General features: G+C 33.1%; 1 long non-coding RNA gene across 1 annotated transcript; it reads right to left on the bottom strand.

The window, feature by feature from the left end:
* Positions 1–501: 501 nt before the first annotated feature.
* On the bottom strand, positions 502–2,503 carry LOC132556813 (uncharacterized). Its single transcript, XR_009554482.1, has 3 exons — positions 2,405–2,503; positions 1,303–1,399; positions 502–966 (listed from the first exon to the last, which is right to left on the bottom strand). It is a non-coding gene; the product is annotated as an uncharacterized LOC132556813 (long non-coding RNA).
* Between the last annotated feature and the right edge of the window lie 3,589 nt (positions 2,504–6,092).

Raw genomic sequence — 6,092 nt, forward strand, 5'->3', positions numbered from 1 at the left:
GGTAATAATGAGCAAAAATTTCAAGAGAGGAAAAGATTCTGAATGTTTTAATGATAAATTAACTCATATCAAGTTTTGAAGGGTGAGTGGGAAACTATTCAAAGAAATAAAAATATCCGGTGCTCTTCTAAAAGTGAAAGGTGGAAACTCTGAGACACTTGGTCAAACAAAAGTTTACGACTGGATGGCATGCAATGTCACTTTAATATGTGTGATATTTCATGGATGTATAAAAAGAAAATTTCTAAATGATTATAATTGGTTCCTGTGACCTTGAAATTAGGTTTAGGTCATTTTCATGAGGATACTTGGTTGCATTCTGTTTGAATTACTACCCATAAATCAGGATTCTGGGACCTGAGGAGTTGATCCCTCTGACCTTGAATGAAAGTTGAATGAAGTGCGATGTGAGCAGAAAAAAACTGAGAGGCAATTGTTTAGACCAGTCGGATGTTTCGTCAACTTTTTCAAGTCAGCTAACATAACATTACAAGTCTACAATTGTGTATGTGAGGAATAAACAATATTTAATATCAAAACAATTTTTAATAATAATTTCAATGATGAACACTGAAAGAACTAAGTTGTTACTAGCAAGACTGTCTTTACCTTAATTTTGATAGAAATATCCTTGTGTAACATGAGCACTTAATGACATTGTCATGATAATTATAACAGATAAAATCTCTAATATTGTTCGCGCATTCTTTTAGTTAATTACTCCATATTTTCCAGATGGACAAACTTTTTATGTGTCATTGCTTTTAAAACAACTTCACTAAACATTTGTAAGGATTCAAGAATAGATAAAAAATAAAGTTGAGTGACTGTCCTGCTGAACTCTGAATCAGCACACTGTCTATGAAATGAGGTTTATGATGATGAGAGATGATATCGAATGCTTCCTGCTACTTCTTCATAGGTTCATGGCCATCAGAATTTTTACAAAACTTTTCAAGTTCACTCCTGTAGGAAACAAAAAAGGAAGCTACTTTAGAGGTATTCAAAATGATATAACTTTCAAAAGGCTCAAACTGCATTGTTTGACAGGCGGACAATATATTTGTCAAATAATCACCATATCTTAAATCATTGAAGGTCGCTATCTGGCATACTTTTCATTATAATACATAATGAAAGTCACCATTAACACAATTCTTTGTTTCAACTTTTTTTTAGGTTTAAGTATAGCTAGAAAGTCTGATTTCCTTAGTAATATGTAATGTAACCAAGCTATATATCACTTACTAAGCCAATACCTGATATCAAATAGGAAGATTCTCATCACTTCGGGTTACTGACCTTAGCTGAACTGATAAATCATCATCTACATTGTCATCGTCCCAGTTATCCTCCCAAACATTAATGTCCTTCTCATCTTCATCTGCACTGTTCCAGTCTGGAATGATGGAGTTCAAAAAATTAATCTCATTAATAATCCGTTCAAAATCAAAATTATATATAAACATATTCAAACTTTTATTTTATATTATGCACCCATCAAAGTACAAAATTTGTAAATGTTAACAAGATAATTTTTACCACAAAATTCAAGAGGAATGTATAGAAAGCAAGTATGACATGCTTTATGCTCTAAGTGAATTGCTTTATAGGCCAAATGGAAATGGTATTATACTAAATGGGAAAGGGTTAATGCTACTTTATTGTTTAGAGACTTCAGGATGACCTTAAGTCTTTAGAAATATATCTTACTGCAATGTTGTCTTTTTCGAGAATAAATGTTAGTTGTCTTCTGTTGTCAAATTTATATATTATGAGTTGTTGCCATTTGTTTATTTGGGGCATTCTATACAATTGAATACTTCCTTTTAAAGCTTTATGCAAAATCTTTGAAATGCCTAATGCGAAATGCATAAAGTTAAGTAATCTATTATGAAATAGACTCTAAAAATTTCGAGATGGTGAATGTTTTAAAGCTGCTCTGGGGACTGTTGTCAACCATGGACGATTTGTTCAACCTTTCCAGTTCTAATAGCACAAACAAAAATACTTCTTGAAAAAACATTTCACATTTGAAATTCCGAATTTGGAATTCGTATAAAGCATTGAGCATGTTGTACCGGCATTTGATAGAAATCGAAACATTTTATAGAAACTATTTTAGAAGCAAATTCTTATTTACATGCCCGTGGTTGGTGTAATTCGACAGATTCGGAATAATCCATAGTTCCCAGTCATAACATTTAAACCACAACAACCGTTTCACTAACTTCGAAACCGCACAACAACTCTATAAGCCTTATATATATAAATAATTGTTAACCTGTCGAGGAACAAATGCAGAATGACAGTGCAGAAATTTTGTTATATTCTCGGTTACTTTCAGAATTGTTCTCTTAATAGTGACTATTTGGTAGCCATGTATGAGTGGAAATTATTAAACCTTCTGCTGGAAATTCTTCAAATTCGTCATCTTCTTCCAATAAACCGAGGTCTGGCTTCTTTTCCTTCTCTTCTTTCTTGGATTTGTCTTTGTCGGCCATGCTGAAAATTTCAAAGCAAAAAAGAGCTGCGCAAAGGGAGACTACTATTATAATGCTAGTTACTTCCCTTATAACGTGGATGTTGCATTAGCTTAGTTAAAAACTTGTCGATATTTCAATCAAAAGGCTCTGTTGTAACATCAACATTATTTCTATGTATGTGCCATTTTTAGACAGATTACAAAATTACTTATCAGTATAGATTTATATGAATAATTGAATTTAATATTGCCATGAACATTATTCGTTAAGATTTAAACTGAGTTTTCATTTTGTTTTCGTTTCTAAAAGGATAAGGCACTATTTGTGAAGTGAGAAAATCGTTTGGTGTAGTACATTATTTAGACCATCCATATGTAATGATATTAGGTAAGAATTCTTCGTTTTTTATATTACCGAACGTAACTTGTCCGACCTCAGTAGATGCAGGTACTGTGCACAAACGATATTTTACGGTTAGTCTACAAAGGCCGCACATATAGTTGAAAAACTAAGCAATATAAAAAACTTTATAACAAACAAGACAATTAAAATTTATCACAAATACATCACTGACATTGAAAGTGGGCCAGTCAATCAATCTCTCTCAGTGAGAGTCGTGAGAGACATACCAGCAACCTATCATGCTTCTAAGTCTTTTGGTTCATCAGAAGAAGTTGCTTTAAAAGGATTTAACAGACTTGATATCTGTAACCTTGAATATAGCTTCATCCCATACACTTACCAGCCAAATAGCACAAAACTAGGTTGGTTGGTTCTTCGGAAGAAATCGTTTAAATGGAAAAAGTTGACGACGGGCGGACAACGGGCAGACGACGGACGGACGGCGCGCCCTGGCATTATGTAAGCTAACTTTCCCGATTATGAGTTGAAAAAAGCTGATGAGCTAAAGGTGGCTGGGATCTGACTTTCTATCTGCCATCTTGGTTTTGCCCATATGGACGACCCAGCCTTCTATCAAATATGAGGATATCATTCATAGTAGAATCCTTCAGATTGGGATTCATCTGAATATAACTAAATCCAACCGTTTTCTTTTGAGTGGATGTTGTTTCGGAGGGGATAATTTGAGTGTCTATGAAGTACTTGTTCAAAGTACATTACTAAATCTTTACATACCCGGTCAATATCCTAAGTGTTCAGACATACGGGAACTTGTTTAACTTTCCAGTATATTAAGAGTTTACTCATGATCTTATCATACACATTGAAACTTAATTAAAACTTTTCCAATGATTTAAAGTAAAGAAAATGCAACACGTGAAACCCATATCTTCTATACATGCACGTTCTGTTTACGCGGAACGACCTTTAATTTGCCATTGAAATACAGCGTAGCTAATTACACTTGTACGCAAAATTTCAAGTTATGTCATTGATAATTCCTTACCGATGTTTTATGAACTTTCGGATTTTTGAATGCTGTAAATTAACAAATGAAACAGAAGCGAATCCTCCTATATATATATGTATTATTAACAAGTTTTTATCTTTAAGTAGGAAAACCTTTATCTGAAGGTATAATAGACAGCACATTTCGATAGTGATTATCAACATGAACATATTTTATTAAGTAGCTTAACGAAGACAAACAACAAGTTTATATAATTTATTCCAATGGTACAAAAATTTAACTTGAGTCAAACTTCAATCTCCATATGTTACAAATTAAATGCTTAGAGTTATCCATGTTCATCATGCCACATTTAGACATATGGAATGGATTGGTATAAATGAATTATCGTTTTTATTTTATATTCTCTTAAACTAATTTCAAACTTCAAAGAAACTAAATTCCAGAGATGGTGAATTATGATAATTTACGATAAATGACACAGTGTTTGATTTAAAACAAACGATAACGAGACACTATTATAACCGACTTATATTAAATCATATTGTACTTGATTTATTTAAAACCTATTCAGGATAATCCATGTATCTTCCATTAACAATTCTGACTGGGATCAACATAAATAGCTATAGCCCTTTTTCACAAATGGTACACTTGAGATTTATAGCAGCTATCATCACCATCATCATTAGGATTTATGTTTTACACCCCGCGTTTGTACTTATCATAATTTACACATGTCATAACTAACAACAATTTATTTCGTTTTTAGAAACTAACTGCACTTCGTGTTGCACTCAAATGAGCAAGTGCAGTAATGAAATGGCGATCTGACGCGCAGTGACCGGTTCAATTATGATACTGCAAAAGCCACTAATTAAAAAAAAATCTTTTTCGCTTCGAGCGCTGAAAACACGTTGAACTTAGCGGTTTTGAAAACACGAGGCATCATTACATTAAAGTATTTGAATACGCAAAAATCTTGTAAAATAGTCACAAGATTTGATGGGGACCATATGCACAGTTTTGGCCTCCAAATGGTCCTCTATCTTGAGTCACAAACGAAAATACTACTCAGTAAGGGCGTACGGTTACAGAAAGTCATTTCACCATGTACACGATATTTATCATTGGTCTAACATTGAATTAGCTATCCGCATAAACACACTAATGCAATTTTACATTTTATAGAATTATCGTCCCGCGTTTGATATCAGAAATGAAGGAAAAGATTATGTATAACACACCTAATTTCCATTTTAATAAAACTTTACAAAAACATCATGTTAAGATTTGTACCAGGGTTTATATAGTCAATTAAGATGCTGCGTAGTTACATAAAGCCTTAAATTATGCAAACATTGTATATGGACATACAAATTTATTGTATATTTCTTGGCTTAAATGAATGCCTTTGAGAGAAGAAACGTAGCTTTTATCCTATTATATTTTTAAATCGTTACTTCAGTGAAAAAAAAAATTCCCCCCCGTTAGTGAACTCATACTCGAGCAGTACGAACAACAATAAAAGAGTCAGGGGTAAAAAAGGGGAAACTGAACTTAACTATGAATTATTTAGTAAATTCTGACACCAGAACACAACAAAGTAATACATGTACTTTTCATGTTAGAATATAAATACAGTTTAACACATTGCCATGATGTGACATTCTTTTTACGTTTTTCTCATTCAGGATTCCCTTTCCGTACCTCATTACAATGTACAAATCAACTTCCTATCTCTCCCCGATCCCCTGTTGAGGTAAGTATGGCAAAATCACATATTCTCGGGCATCCATTAACTCTAGCTTTGAAAAAATGACAACGTACACTGGACAATTAATTTTAATCCCTGGTAGAGCGGAGCTGCGTTGAAACTGCTGTACGGTGCAAAAAGGAAAAAAGGAAAGTAAACGACATTAACGGCACATTGTTAAAATAACTATAAGTAAAGTATAAATACAGGAGAAACTTGCACAAGGAGGAATTACACTCAATATACACCTATAAACACGAGGGAGTGCACTACATCTAAAACACTCTGGTTTTACTTCAATAAATCTCCAGCTGCAGGCCTGCAATGGGCGCGTTCGGAACACAACATGTCAGTTTTCCGTACCTGTTTGAAGTTCACGCCTATTTACAATACTGTATGATTCATAAATTTTCGCTTATGTTTTATATACAAAAGACAAAATAAAAGCACAAAGTACTGTACTAAATTCTATGAATTA

This window comes from Ylistrum balloti, unplaced genomic scaffold, assembly GCF_031769215.1.
Source record: "Ylistrum balloti isolate Yb309-2 unplaced genomic scaffold, AGI_CSIRO_Ybal_v1 Utg370590, whole genome shotgun sequence".
In the NCBI taxonomy this organism is placed as follows: Eukaryota; Metazoa; Mollusca; class Bivalvia; order Pectinida; family Pectinidae; genus Ylistrum; species Ylistrum balloti.